At 36.2% G+C, this 16,469-nt stretch overlaps 1 long non-coding RNA gene across 1 annotated transcript; it reads left to right on the top strand.

The window, feature by feature from the left end:
- The first annotated feature begins 8,077 nt into the window (after nucleotides 1–8,077).
- Nucleotides 8,078–10,218, top strand: LOC135779189 (uncharacterized). The gene is made up of 4 exons (XR_010544701.2): nucleotides 8,078–8,206; nucleotides 8,516–8,754; nucleotides 9,022–9,065; nucleotides 9,997–10,218. It is a non-coding gene; the product is annotated as an uncharacterized lncRNA (long non-coding RNA).
- The last annotated feature ends 6,251 nt before the right edge of the window (nucleotides 10,219–16,469 follow it).

Genomic DNA, 16,469 nt, shown 5'->3' with positions numbered 1-16,469 from the left:
GTCTGTTTGAAAACAATTCAAACGTCAACAATAACTAACGTCTCGCAGATTCGCTTAGAACGCCTTTAAGGAAATTTTAACTTGAAGGGAAATAATAAGTACAATTAACTGTAACTAATTATACAAATTAATTAATACGATTTTAACTGATTTAGCAGAATAATAATAACAATTAATTAATGCATTCGTCCAGCGAATATACTCATAATTGTTCATTGAGAAGTTAATTCTGTGGCCTTTAGAAAAAGGGGATTATTAAGAGGGGAAACAAGGTATGGTTTGAAACACACAAATACGAACAGCAATACGTAATATATACTTTTAAAGCAGCTTGTGATCTTTAAAGTAGAGAATGAGGTTCGTCTCAGTGGTCTCTTCTGTGTCATGCTATAGACACATAGTCTGCGCTACCCCACTGTGTTTATCCAGCGGTTTGTCTCAAACAAATGGTCACTTGAAGTCTTTAGGTCTCACGTTTCTCTGGCCTTTGTTTGAAGTTTGCGTTTTTAAAGATTGCATTTTAATTAGATTTTCACCATAGAAGGCAGACAGAGAGGACTCAGAAGACAAGCAGATCTTCTGATGAAATTGTTATGTTGGGGCCAGGTGCTAAACTCAGTCAATCTAAAGTCACAGCGTGAAAACTGATAACGATCCAGACTATCGGAGACGACCGGTCAGTCGTTACACAGTTACACTGTAACAAACCTGCAAATACCACAACTGGCAAATCAGAATCAAGCATTTCAATGAGCCGTGTAATTAAAACAATTACAATTGTACATGTTTAAAGCTCTAAATAGGATTCTGAATGAAGTCTTACCTCTCTGAGTGAAGTGTTTGTGTGTGCTTGTGTGTCTGTGATCAATCTCTTCATAAACTGCCTCAGTCTGAGTCCTGTGTCTCCTCTTAGAGAGAGCTGTAGACAAAAACAGCATGTCACAGTCTTAAACATGTTAAAGAGGCCCTTCCACATAAAACCGTTTTTACTTGTATTTTTTGATATGTGTTAGGTCCATATGTGTTTGTGTTGTGTCGTGAATGTGAAAATTAACTTCCACCTCCTCTGTCAGCTCTAGCCACTGAAAAGAAATAAGAAGAGAAATCAGGTCAGTTAGAAAAGCTTATCTGTGTGACGTGGAACTGATCGAGGTCATTACTATTCATGAGCTCTTCAACTTGAGACCGCGCCCACATATTACGTGTAGTTGAGTTAGTTTTCATAACAAGTTACAGCAAAGATGGCTAAACGTCAACCGTACCATATAAAGGCCATTGTTTTTCGTCGAGACATCATTTCTATCAAACGAGGGAATCATAACAGTTGCTACATGTTTGGATGTTCAGAAGAACGCTGGATTTGAAGAGAGACTGCGATTAAAAAGCAATGCTCCTCCATCAATATTGGATCCGGACAGAATAGCGCAGCTTATGTGAGTAAAGTCTTATGTGTCACTGTGGCGGCTGGTGTTTTCTCTTCCGAGGTACGCGAATTCATGCTGCACACGCTTTGAAAGGGTTTATGATAAAAGACACGCGTGTTTGTGTGAGTAAAACTAAAACACTTTAGTACTATGTGTTATCAGTTGCGGCCAGGATTTCTCTTCAGAGGGACGCGATTCACGCGAATTCATGATGCACACGCATCGAATGTAATAAAAGTTTGTGCGTTCTTTACACGCGCGTCGAAGGGTTTATGTAAAAGACGCTTGTGTGTGTGTGTGTGTGTGTGTGTGTGTGTGTGTGTGTGTGTGTGTGCGTGGGTTTACGATAAAAGACACGTGTGTGTGTGTGTTTTTGTACGTGGGTTTACGATAAAAGACACGCATGTGTGTGTCAAAAGGGTTTATGATAATGTGTGTAAGAAAGACACTCGCTGCGTCCCAAACCGCCTACTTCCATACTATATAGAAGGCAAAGAATACGAGAAGTAGTGCTTTTTGCCTACTAAATAGTATGGAAGTATGCTGTTTGGACGCAGCCACTGTGTCTTAAGACACTCACTTAACATTAAACTGACGATAAAAGACACGCGTGTGTGTGTCAAAAGGGTTTATAATTATGTGTGTAAGAAAGACACTGTGTCTTAAGACACTCACTTAACATTAAACTGATTACACATGAGATTAAATTGAAAGTTAGTTTGAACGAAAAACTGTTATCCAATCATAGCAGTGGGCGGTTACTTCCAAGTCGTCAATGCAGCCCGCCCATTAAAACAGATCATTTCTCTAACCAGCCTCAAAATCGGGGTACAAAATGGCCTATTACTTATTGCTTTTGATGTTTTTGGATGTAAAAACCATGTAAACGTCATGAGTAGACCTCAGACAACAGTATAAAGCAATAAAAATGACAGAGGAAGGGCACCTTTAATATATGTAAATGCCTTAGTGCTAATATATGACAGACCTGCATTTATATGTGATGTACCTCTCCTTATCACTCTCTTGTGTTTAATCAGTATCAGCAGTGGCACTAAGAGCAGTAAGAGCAAAACTCCCAGTACAATCACAACCACTGCAGGATTGAAGAGAGGAGGAGTTTGTGGAGGAGTCACTGATCTCCTGTTTGTCTGAGAAACTGAAGGAGAAGCTGATGTTGTTGTTGTGGCAGGAGTTGTAGACACTGACAAGTCTGTAAAATAAGCAAACACAGATAATAAAGAAACTGCTGAAATGATAATGAATTAATCTCTCAGTGTTTTCCTCTCACCTGCACAGATGAGTCTAACTTGTTCTTTGTGTGAGCAGTCAGTGTGTTTTTTCAGGACATGAGGACAGTCCCACAGGTGAATCTCAGTCCCTCTGCACTCGAATCTGTTCATCCACAAAACACCTTCACCAGCACCAAACGCTTCATTCCCATCAGCACTCAATGCTGCTCCACAACCCAGCTGCCTGCAGACCACCTGAGCATCTCTGATGTCCCACAGATCATCACAAACTGTACCCCATGAGCCTTTGTGAAAAACCTCCAGCCTTCCTGCACAATCTCCACCAGAACCCACCAACCTGATGGAGTTCTGACCTGAGATCAGAGACAGAAAGAGATACAGTTACTGCACATGAACCAATAGATTTATGGTTACATTGTAATTCTGACCAAGGGCAGTTCAAAACACATATTTTCAGAAAATGGTACTGCTTAAACAAATAGTACGTATCTTTATTGGTTCAGTATTGGTATTTACCAGAACATGTGAGTCCCACATCATTTTCATGAGAACAGGTTTCTTTAGTTTTAGTAGATGATGGACAGAATCGAATGAATGATTCATTTCCTCTACATTGAATCTCTTGTGTCCACACCTGCTCCTCTCCTTTACCAAAAGTATCTGCACCCAGCAGCTGTACAGGAACCCCACAGTTCAGCTCTCTACACACAACCTCTGCATCCTGATCATCAAACACAGCATCACACACTGACATCCAGGTGTTCTCATGAAGCAGCTCGACTCTACCAGAGCACTGATGAGGTCCATTAACAAGTCGTGCAAACCTTCCATAGTTTATGGTTTCTAATTATAAGGACAAAGTGAACAGCACAAAAGATTTTTAAGAAGATAACACAGTAAAACTCTTCTCATCCATCAACACAACTTTACATTAACAAGTCTGGCAACTTTGTGATTTTAAGAAATGAAAAAATGTTGATAATTTTTTATGTTGGAAACAAATACTAAAGTGATGAAGAATATTAAATGCCATCTGTCAACTTAAAATTTCAAATGGCCTTCAAAATAATCTTTAGCGGAATCGGTGGACTTCAGCAACCCTTGTTGCTTTAAGTGCCAATGGTTACAGTTAAAAAAAAATGAGACAACTTTTTGTTACCAACGTTTCAGTGCTTTTAACTCAGTAATAAATATAAGTTAATATCATTTTAGATTCTGTTTCTTAACAAACTTATATCTAAGTCTACATCTATCTACATTATGCATAATCTACATGTACTTTATAAGGCTCCAGATGGTACAATCATCCCAGAGATGTGATTAAATTTGTAGTTGTACAGTCTCGAAATAGCAAACAATCGCAGTGAAAATCAAAAAATGGATGATCTTCTGTTGGGTTTAGAGTACGGCTATATTAATAGACATGAGCCTACCGAATTTCCTACATATACATAAAACGTAGCGAATAGGTTGGTTTCTTCGTTAAACTTTTATAGGATCAGAAGTAAATTTTCTCCACTTCTGACACGTGTGCAAACTTTTATGAGTTTTCAAACACAATCTGGTTTCTAGTTTCAAATTAGACCAAATTAGATGCTTCTTCAGGTACAGGCACTCAACTTTGGAAAAAGCAAAAAAGTGCTTTTTGTCAATTCTGAATCGTCACCACTGGAATGTAATGCAACATAAATTGCTGAAGTCAACAGATTTTACAAACAGACCAACCAAATAATGATGCTGACATCTTTGTATGGTTGTTTTTACTCCGTGTAATTCGGCTACAATTTTTAGGTGAAATTTGTTATTTTGATCTTCGTCTATAAAACAATGCATTACTCAGTTAAATGTCAAGCATGGCATTTCATATTTTGGCTTCTTCTTCATTTAAGAATATTTTTCTCCAGGAAAATAATTTTTAAAATCTAATGTGTGACAAATTGTATCAAAAACCCTACATAACAGTTATTAAATTTAGAGAAGTTCACCTGAGCAGATGACTCCAGCATCTTCATCATGATCACAATCACTGACACCCCATCCATCTGAACTACAGTTCATAAGTGTGGGCTCAGTTCCACTACAGTTCACATTATCCATCCAGATTGGTCCTGATCCTCCTCCAAAGTGAGACCAATATAGCACCTCATCAGCCTCTCCACAGCCCACTTCTCTACACACCACTTCAGCGTCTGTCAAATCCCAGTCATCTTGACACACTGTTCCCCATTGACCATCATAAAGAACCTCAACATTACCAGAACAACGACTGCTACCATTCACCAACCTCACATTCAAATCTGAATACATATTAAATAAATTAAAACACATATAAAATACACTGGTATTATTAATAACTGTTAAGTATTTTAATGTATATATTTTTTCTATTGAGCTCAAGTGTGTACTTACCGGCAGTAATGGTCATTTTTACAGAGGAGAGTAAAAAAAGTGTGAGACAAATCTCCATAATCCTCTACTGTACACACAGACTGATAGAGAATAATGAGAATTTAGTGTAAAGATTTCCGCTGTTCCTTCTGAAGACACTGAAGACTGAAGATACTGAAATATTACAACCCCCTATACAGACAGAGAGGGGGGCCAATCACGCTCTCTGTTACCTTATTAGAAATAAGAAAGGAAATCATCAAACAACTTGAGTGACAAATCAGAAGAGATATTTTTGATTTTCTCCATATATATCAGCAGAACGTCAGCGCTGATGAACGACGCTCCTCCCTCCATGTTCAGAGGAGACAAACACCTGCAAGAGTGAAGATAAATTTAGCTCAAATAAATGAGACTGATTTGAGAGTAAGGAAACACTTCAGTATCTATTCAGCAACAAATCTTGTGTGCAGATGTACAGGAAACTATATGATCACTTCAAACACACTAATACACTTTAAAGGGGCGGTGAATTTGTCGATTTTATTGTTTTATACTGTTGCCTGATGTCTACTTCTGATGTCCGCGTGGTTTTTACATTCAAAAACATCAAAAACAATAAGTAATAGGCTATTTTGTAACATAGATTAGTGGCTGTCTGGAGAAATGGTTCGTTTGAAGGGGCGGGCCGCATTGAAGACCTGGACGTAAACACCCACTGCTATGATTGGACGGCTTCATTCCCCGTCATTACATGTGGGGAAATGTTTTAAAAACATTAATGTGATAAAAATAGCAGCCGAACACAAATATGTTTGAGCCACAAAAGATTCTGGGTGCTAAATATGATACACATAAATGACAATACGTATATTAAAGTAGAAACAAAACTCGACGTGACTAAATTACCGTATACAACACAGTAAGCGCGCATCAGAATCTAAACTGCGGCTAATAAATCCTTATCAATAACTTTGTATAATTCGATTGTGCTTGTGAGGTTGCTTTTACATTCACGTAATGTTAAATACCACAGTTATATGATAAAAAATAAGCTTTGTTGAGTGTTTGACCTTTCAAACGTAACTCGCCTAAATTACCGTATACAACACAGTAAACGGGCATCAGAATCTAAACTGCGGCTGATAAATCCTTCTTTATAAATAACACTGAATATTTCTACCGTTAAATTACAGTCGTGTTGTTAAGTGGTGTATCTTTATTAATCGTTTAATGTTTTTAGTACATTAAAACAGTCAAACATACGTGTTTAGACACGGATGTTACAACAGACATATCAAGCGATCTCTTCTAACAAAGCAATAGTGAAACGCAGTAACTTAAATAAAGTAAAATGTCTTACTGTGTATAATGCTGTGTCATTGTTGTCAGATCCAATATAAGTGGTGCTTTTAATCACAGTCTCTCTGCAAATCCAGCATCGACTTCTTTGCAAATAAATCCGTGTAACCAAAGTTAACAAACACTCCCCACACGAGCTGGAACTTCTTAAAAAGCCAACTTTTTCCAGGCATTTAATGTTATGTTCCAAGCCTCCGAATTAAAGTATTTAGCTTCTGTGTTGTTCCCACGCGGTTCTTCCACAACCGAAAATGCGTTTCCAGTCTATCATAACAGATCACCGCGTCAAAATAAAAGTCTCTCAGAAAAAAATGTATTTAAAAGTCATTTTGGTTACATTTGTCAATCTTTAAAGACATATTTACTTGTTGAGACACACGTGTGTCACGCGAAGCTGTGGGTGGGACTTCAAAAGTGGTCCTTGTATTTGGCTATGGGGCGGTGCTTCAATTCTACTTTGACGTCATAGATTTCCGAATTCCACACTGGCTTGTTTTACTGGCTTGGTGCCAAAAACGGTTATATTTCAGTAGCACGGACGTTTTCAGTTCTGAAACTTGCAGGATGTTCATTTAAGTATGATGACCTCTTATATAACAAATTATCAAGTTAAAATTGAGTATTTGATTCACCGCTCCTTTAATATAAACATAAAAAATAAATGCACTTCATATTCAGTTTTATTAAATGAAATGTATTGCACATTTAAACTAAACATTATGTGGTAATTCTGTTTTTAAACAAACAAATAAGAAGAGAGTGCATATAGTGTAAGAATGATATATAACTTATATTATCAATATAAATGTATAAATATATTAATATAAAAATTGTCCTTAAAACACAACATTTTTACATTTAATGTATAATCAATTTAAAATGTCTTCTGAATATAATATTTTCATTATACAGTACTTTCAATATTGTAATACTTCATTCATCCAATAGATGGCAAACTGTCAACCAAATCATCACTAAATGTTGTCATGTGACTATGAAGTGCTTCACTGATCTTTGTTTTGACTTTGTTCCCATTGTAAAAATAAAGTTATTTTTAAGGTAAAATTATTCTCACTAAACCCAACAGTACGGACCTACAACAGTCACAATTACCTTCATCAGACTTTGTGTTTTAACTCAATAAATCCAGATGAAAACACAGGGGCTCACTTGACTCTAATATTGGCACAACGCAAGAGGTGACAAATCTTACCCCAATCACCTCTGATCATCATTATTTTAACATCTTACCTGTTTGACTATTTGGTTAAACTGTCACCGACCTTTGATATTGCTTGTGGCCTCGTGGTTCTGTCTTAATCAGAGCCAATCTGACAGAAAGCCATATCACACTGATATGCGACCGATATTACTTTTATAACTAATTTAATAACATTTATAAGTAACATATAATCACAGTGTAAGGTTGATTTATCTTCTACTGCCACCATGCGCTCATGACTGAAACAACAGCAGCACACAACATGAACGCGCTTCAAACATCATCACACGCGCGGCAAGGACTACTGTGTTTAAATATAACTATTATAAATATAATATATAAATATATTAAATATAACTAATATAAACGGAATAGAGGGAAATTTCGTGTTTGTGAAGCGAAATACTTAATTGTTGACATATATTGTGATTTTAAGACGTGAGAAGTTAAATCGATGTTTAGTTTTGATTATTAATGCCTGAAGTCATTCTTACGTCATCATTGGTGGTCCTTTACTCGTCAAACGGCTCTGTTGTTGTTGTGGGAGCTCAACTGAGGTAAATCTTACATGATTCTTTAAAAATGAAATTAAACTGAACGTCCTGATAAAAGTAAACATGTTTAAAGTGATTCTGCATATGAGGGTTCATCATATAATGTTCAAAGATGTTTCTGATAATAGTTAAAGAGGGTGGGTAGACGATTGCTTGTTTTTGTGCTTCAAATACAACCAACTTTAGCCTATATATAAACAAACACCGCTAATAAACGAACCGTCTGTGTTGTACAATGTTGTTAACAGAAACGAGTGTATTTGAATCAGTTCTGCTTAAATCTTCTCTAATATCCGTCTCATATTTCCTCAGGAGATTTGCTTTACAAGAAGAAATAAAACATGAATGTGACAAACTAATTGACAAGCAAAGACGGATTTGTAGTTCAGTTAGAGGAGGAAAATCCTGATCATCTGAGACATCTTTACCTGACTGAAAAAAAAACGATCTGTCCTGATTCTCCCCTGCTTATGATCCACACATCCAAGGATGATGTACAAAACACGTGAATGTCCAAGAGAAACAGTACTGATGCTCAGGAGAAAGGACAGGTACGCAACAATTATCATTTTGACAACAGATAGATGAAGTAAAATACATGAAGTAGAGAGAAAGAAGAAGAGATGGAAACAGAGAACAGTGAATGAAGAGAAGAAACTCAAACACAAGACTGACATCTCTGCTGACCAAACTCATTCATGTCATGAAGCAGAAATCACAACACAATCTGAAAGATAAACCTCACAAAATTATGACTGTTTATTATCATCTGTTTTTCATTTGTATTTTTTATTGTGCTTTATTGAATGAACACATAGAAGATAATGAGAAGATAAAGGAGGAGCTGAGAGGATAAAGAGAGGTGAGAAGAGAAGAAACTGACCATGATAACATCCAGTAGATGTGTGATATGTAAGGGATAATCCACGGCCAGCCATGCATTAAAGGGTTTTAATGCACGACGTAGAGGCGAAGAACCACCCGACGCGTAGCGGAGGGTGGTTGCCTCTGCGAAGTGCATTAAAACCCTTTAATGCATGGCTAGCCGTGGATTATCCCGCTTATACCTTGGTTATTTGCCAAGTTAAAGCTGTAATTAATGTTTACAGTGTAATTTTAACCGACAGGTAAAAAATGACGGTCATCTTCTTAAGTTAAGGCTCGCACTCCGTCCGCTTTAAATAAAGTAGTGCCATTGTATTGCATTTATTTAAATGAATTATCATATTTATTTAAATTCATTAAATAATTTATGAATGACAGCCAATAATGACAGTGACAAGGCAATCTTTATTTGAACAAATCATTTATTTAAATGAATTATGTAAAGTGTGAAATAAAACCGACGTCTCTAACCACGATTACTATATAAGGACACATTACATTTATTGAAATGGATTAAATTAAATGAAAACAAAAATCAAACAGTTGGAAATCTCTCTCTCGCTCTCTCTGCAAGTGTAACTGTGTTACTATGGTTACCAATGTTTATAGTAGTGGATTAATTTCTAACTTTAATCAAACTGACTGGAACTACCTGTGCGTTAAACGGTTTTAATGCACACCTTCCAGCCAATCAGAATCGAGTATTTAAACAGACCATGGTATAAAACAAAGATATTACATTATAACAACACACAGACAGATTCATCACATTAACTGTACAGAAATACACATGTAATTAAGATGAAGTTGTGTTATTTGTTTTCTGTAGTTTCCTCAATCCTTTAATTTTATGATGAATCTTTTATGTCAGACACAAATCATTGATGTTTGATTTATTTTACCTGCAGGAATTCAAGACAAAACTCCAAGAAGAGTGAACTCGAGCTCAATCTACAGATGGATCTGTTACTGCAGAAGATCCAAACTCAACACAAATCATTCAATAGCAGTAAGACTCAAAACCCTCAGGTTTAAATTGTTTAAAACATTGTGATGTTGAAATGCACCTTCACACAAGAAACTGTGCTGTTTAGACGGCCGTTTAAATAAAACCACTTTTGTGTACAGTATGATGCTCTCTGATATTTTATTTATACTCTTGTCCTATGGAATGTTTTTTGGTCTTTTTTAAATTAATTAATTAAATTATAAAATAATTAATTAAATTATAAAATAAAAATAAAATTGCAAAATATGTCCCAAATTTGAAAATTAAATGCTAAAATAAAAATTTAAACATTATTTCATTTTCATTTTTAACGTGATGAAGCATCATTCCGGCCAAATTAAAAAAGAAAATTAAATTGATGATTTGACATTTCATTTTCAATATAATCTTGAGTCAAGACTGACAATATTAAAATAAAAAGGCAAGCCTGAAAAGGAATCTGTAAATAATTTTTTTTAAAGGCTTTTTATTCATGCCCAAGCAATAAAAGGGACAAAATTAAAATGTAAAGTTCAGTTTTAATTTTATGTTCTGTTTAAATTATTTGTTTTCATTTTCTTTTTCGTTTTCATTTTCAACTTGTATGCAAATTCAATATTAATCAATGGGTGGCGTTTACTTGCTTAAAAAAAGGGGATTGGCTGAAGCAGCGTTGCCAACTCAGCGACTGTGTTGCTAAAATAGCGACTTTATTGCTACATCTAGCGACTTTTAGGCCCATTTAGACAAACTTAGCGAATGTTTGGATGAATCTTAGCTTCCCATCTGTACAGATAGGCTACTGTGTCGCTTGTACTGGCCCACGAGTGCCGGGTGGCGCTGTCCCGGTGAAATGTGCGTCTGGTGTCTCTGTGCATGGAGCTGGGCAGTGTGGGATTCGCGTACATTGTTTACATTTCAAAGGAGGAACAAACAATAAAAAGTGGCTGGTCCGCTGTTATATATGTGCGTATTTTTACACATCTGGTCCGGTGAGGCGTCAGTTTAACGAGCTGATACACCGACCAGTCACTTACTTTGAAATGAACATTATCTGTTTATTTTGCCTATGTGTTGTCTGTACAAGTATCAGAACTTGCGTCCTCTGTGAAATGCGAGTCTCTCGGAGTCTTCTGTGTACACTGCACTGGACACAACATACAGTTCTTCTGACCATAGCTGAAGCGTGGAAGACGAGCTACGCACATAAGGGCTGTGACGATATCACAGTAATACTGCATCACTGCTGTAATAAGATGCCAGCTGCGGTGATGTCACGGCCGCAACCTTATAAAGCGCGTCATGCCCAAGTGCTCTGATTTCTTGAACTGTACCAACTCACTCCCTGGTTTTAAACCCCTGCGCGAATAACAACATCTCTGCAAGGAAATGTCAGAGCCATGCCCATGAAAGTTCATGTGCAAGGAGTCCGAGCCACGCGCATATTAAGCTTTCTCATTCAAGGAGAAGCACTGTGCTGGTGGTGATGATAATGATACCATAATAATAATTTAAAACTATAATGGGCAAACATGACAACTATCGTTATGAAGGCAGGAGCGCGTATACTGACAGCACAACTCATTTGGTTGAATGCTGTGCTTATATCTGGAGCTACTGTAAGCGAATTTCTGAAAGCAATGATTGGAGTATCCATAAGTTTTGCGCAGTTATTTACGTAATGATGCAATTGTCGATTTCGTTTTGTATCCACTTTGAGAAAATCTAATTAAACATACTAACAATAATAACATTAAATAATATTTATTTTCGATATCTTTTGAGTTTAATATCAATTATGGAACAGTTTTTGTCATTGTTTGTAACCCATTTTTTGTACAATAAATTATTAAGAGTTTCAACATGTTTGGAGAAGTGTGTTTCTATTCACGGAGAGTTTACCGAAAATGAATGTCTAAAGAAATAGGAATCAGTGCCCGGTTGCATGAAACTTCTTAAGTGAGGGTTTCCCTGAGGGAGAAAAAATCCCTGAGGTAAGGGATTTATTTAAGAGCGTTGCAACAAAGGTCTTAACTGTCACCCTTACCTAAGTGTTGATACTAAGTATTTTACGATAGTCTTAAACTCTGCATGTTCTTTCTGCAGGTTTTCAGGTTGTTATTCTATGAAATGTATTGTATAAAATGGGTTATAAACGATGACATAAAAGGTCTATAAATCATAGTATATTCAAAAGATATAAAAAACAAAAGTTAACATGTAGAAATACATATTATTTCACATTGTTATTGCTAATATAATTTGTTGTTTTAATAATATGGGGTGGGTTGTTGTGCTAACAGTCTAACCGCGTGATTCTGTTGCTTCTTCACCACGGTAAAATAAAATCCTGTACGGTCACAGCCCTACTCACAAATCAGCGTTACAAATGAGGACCACTTACAAATACCACAAAGGCTGAAGGTCTGCTCTGCCAGTGTGCCCGCTGCAAAAGTAAGTGACTGGTCACTGTATGTCCATTTTCATGAAATGCATACAAATAACACGCAGTGTGATTATAGTGCTATATATACGCCAATTTTTCGAGCATATGATACTCCAGTCCTTCACGGATTTTGGTATAATTATGTATTGCACGATAATCACACTGTGCTATGTGTATGCATTTGATGAGAATGGCTGACGCCTCACCGGATCAGATGTGTGAAAATACGCACATATATAACAGCGGACCAGCCACTTTTTAATGTTTTTTCCTCCTTTTAAATGTAAACAATGAACGCGAATCTCATCCACGCGTCAGCTCCTACACTGCCCAGCTCCATGCACAGAGACACCAGACGCACAGCGCCACCCGGCACTCGTGGGCCAGAACAAGCGACACAGTAGCCTATCTGTACAGATGTGAAGCTAAGATTCATCCAAACATTCGCTAAGTTTGTCTAAATGGGACTAAAAGTCGCTAGATGTAGCAATAAAGTCGCTAATAGCTAAAACTTTTAGCAACACAGTCGCTGAGTTGGCAACGCAGCGTTAGCCAATCCCCTTTTTTGAGCAAGTAAATAAACGCCACCCACTGATTAACATTAAATTTGCATACAAGTTGAAAATGAAAATGAAAACGAAAATGAAAACAAATAATTTAAAGAGAACATAAAATTAAAACTGAACTTTACATTTTAATTTTGTCCCTATTATTGCTTGGGTATGAATAAAAACCCTTTTAAAAATGTATTTACAGATTCCTTTTCAAGCTTGACTTTTTATTTTAATATTGTCAGTCTTGACTCAGGATTATTTTGAAAATGAAATGTCAAATCATCAATTTAATTTTCTTTTTTAATTTGGCCGGAATGATGCTTCCTCACGTTAAAAATGAAAATGAAATAATTTAATATAATGTTTTAATTTTTATTTTAGCATTTAATTTTCAAATTTGGGACATATTTTGCGATTTTATTTTTTCTTTTATAATTTAATTAATTATTTTATAATTTAATTAATTAAATTATAAAAGACCAAAAAAACCTTCCATATTGTCCAACCTGCTATAAAAATAAAGTACATTTGTAACTTCTCTATAAAAGCAAAGCATTTGATATTTAATAAAAAACTATGTGAAATATCAATAAATCATCAGGCACTGTAGCTTTAGTAGCAAAATTTGATCACTTATATGATTTTAAGCTGTAATATAATTTCATGACATGAGACAGTGGGTGTGGTTATTGAGTCACACAGTCCCTCCCACTTTGTTTGGCTCCTCCCCCACATCATCATAATCTGTTGGGTAAAACAAAAGCACATATATATTGTTTTATTAATTGTATGAAGATAAACTGAACTATTTAAATAGATAATATATAAAGATGAAATATTTTATAATATACATCTTTAAATGAGATCTAGAGGTTGATAACCTACATAACAGGTTTGTCACATCTTCACTGTCATTCTTCACATCATCATACTCCTCCTGAACTCCCTCTGATGAAGTCACATGACAAACAACTCATATTGTGATTTGTAATACGTCACGTCTCATGTCATAGACACATTTCTCTTTCTGACACTAACTGATAACAGCTGATAAAGTCACAATGACTGGATTAATGCTATAATAGACATACATAAGAAACTTAGATGTACTGCTTGATAAATGTGCACTTCTGTGTAACTCACCTATTACACCTTGAAAGTTCTGTCCATTGATGATGACATCATCATAACTCTCTGTTGTGTTCACATACATAAGAGATAAAGAACAAATCCCATCAGAATGACAAAGAGTAAACCTACATTATATCTGTACTGCACGTCACTTTAAATAGACGTTACGTTACAAAAACAGCCTAGAAATGAAGTAAAATCACCTTTTTGAAGATCAGAGTTTTGTCCTGTGGTGATGACATCATCATACTGCTCAAGTGTGTCTTCTACAAATATAACATGAGACACACGTCATCACACCCATAGAGATATAAAGTATATTTTCTCTTCATGTACAGATCTTATATTTCATCTTAATACAGAATAACAGAAGTGCACCTGTCTCACTGTCTGCTTTTAGTCCATCAGTGATGACATCATCATAGTATTCTGCTGGGACTTTATTCACCATCTCTTCTACATCAACACAAAACATGTTTGAAAACAAAATACAAAATGTCTTTCTGTACATTATGACACCATGAAGTCTGATCAGTCAATAAAGTCACAAACCTTTCAGGTCACTGCCATTGGAGACATCATCATAATATTCAATCTTGTAGTCTTTTGCTATAAAGAGACTTAGAAACTTTAGTATTGTAAATTGTAATATGTATATTTGCCAAAGGATTATACAATTATTTCCTAATTTAAGTCAAAACCTAAATATTGTCTAACCTGAGAGAAGCTCATCAGCATCTTCATATCCAGAATGCTGTTCTTCAGAGATGAGACTCCCTGTTAAAGTGAAGCAGAAGAGTCAGAAACATGTTGATCATTACAAACAACCTCAACCTACATTTACATCACAGAGCACAAGAATATCACATCAACCTATTTTATCTAGATTTATATTAAAACATTATTTAGACATTAAAAATACAACCCCAAAACAGAAAAAGTTGGGACACTGTAAAAATTGTGAGTAAAAAAGGAATGGAATAATTTACAAATCTCATAAACTTATATTTTATTCACAATAGAATATAGATAACAAATCAAATGTTCAAAGTGATACATTTTGAAATGTCATGCCAAATATTGGCTCATTTTGGATTTCATGAGAGCTACACGTTCCAAAAAAAGTTGGGACAGGTAGCAATAAGAGGCCAGAAAAGTTAAATGTACATATAAGGAACAGCTGGAGGAGGACCAATGTTTAGGAATAGGAATGTTGTCCCATTTTTGTCTAATACAGGCTTCTAGTTGCTCAACTGTCTTAGGTCTTCTTTGTTGCATCTTCCTCTTTATGATGCGCCAAATGTTTTCTATGGGTGAAAGATCTGGACTGTATGCTGGCCGTTTCAGTACCCGGATCCTTCTTCTACGCAGTCTTGACATTGTAATTGATGCAGTATGTGGCCTGGCATTGTCATGTTGAAAAATGCAAGGTCTTCCCTGAAAGAGACGACGTCTGAATGGGATCATATGGATCTACAACTTGGATAAACCTTTCAGCATTGATGGTGCCTTTCCAGATGTTTCAGCTGCTCATGCCACACGCACTCATGCAACCCCAAACCATCAGAGATGGAGGCTTCTGAACTGAGCGCTAATAACAACTTGGGTTGTCATTGTCCTCTTTAGTCCGGATAAAATGGCATCCCAGTTTTCCAAAAAGAACTTCAAATTTTGATTTGTTGGACCACAGAACAGTTTTTCACTTGGCAACAGTCCATTTTAAATGACTCTTGCCCAGGGAAAACGCCTGTGCTTCTGGATCATGTTTAGATATGGCTTCTTTTTTGACCTACAGAGTTTTAGCTGGCAACAGCGAATGTCACGGTGGATTGTGTTCACCGACAATGTTTTCTGGAAGTATTCCAGAGCCCATGTTGTGATTTCCATTACAGTAGCATTCCTGTATGTGATGCAGTGCCGCCTAAGAGCCCGAAGATCACGGGCATCCAGTATGGATTTCCAGCCTTGACCCTTACGCACAGAGATTGTTGCAGATTCTCTGAATCTTTGGATGATATTATGCACTGTAGATGATGATAATTTCAATCTCTTTGCAATTTTTCTCTGAGAAACTCAGAAAACTATTTTTTGCCGCAGCATTGGGGGAATTGGTGATTCTCTGCCCATCTTGACTTCTGTCAGACACTGCCACTCTGAGTGGCTTTTTTTTATACCCAATCATGTTGCCAATTGACCTAATACGTTGCAAATTGGTCCTTCAACTGTTCCTTATATGTACATTTAAATTTTCTGGCCTCTTAT

This window comes from Paramisgurnus dabryanus, chromosome 1 (assembly GCF_030506205.2).
Source record: "Paramisgurnus dabryanus chromosome 1, PD_genome_1.1, whole genome shotgun sequence".
Lineage (NCBI taxonomy): Eukaryota > Metazoa > Chordata > Actinopteri > Cypriniformes > Cobitidae > Paramisgurnus > Paramisgurnus dabryanus.
The sequence above is the reverse complement of the archived record's forward strand: the minus strand, read 5'-3'. Positions and strand labels throughout refer to the sequence as shown.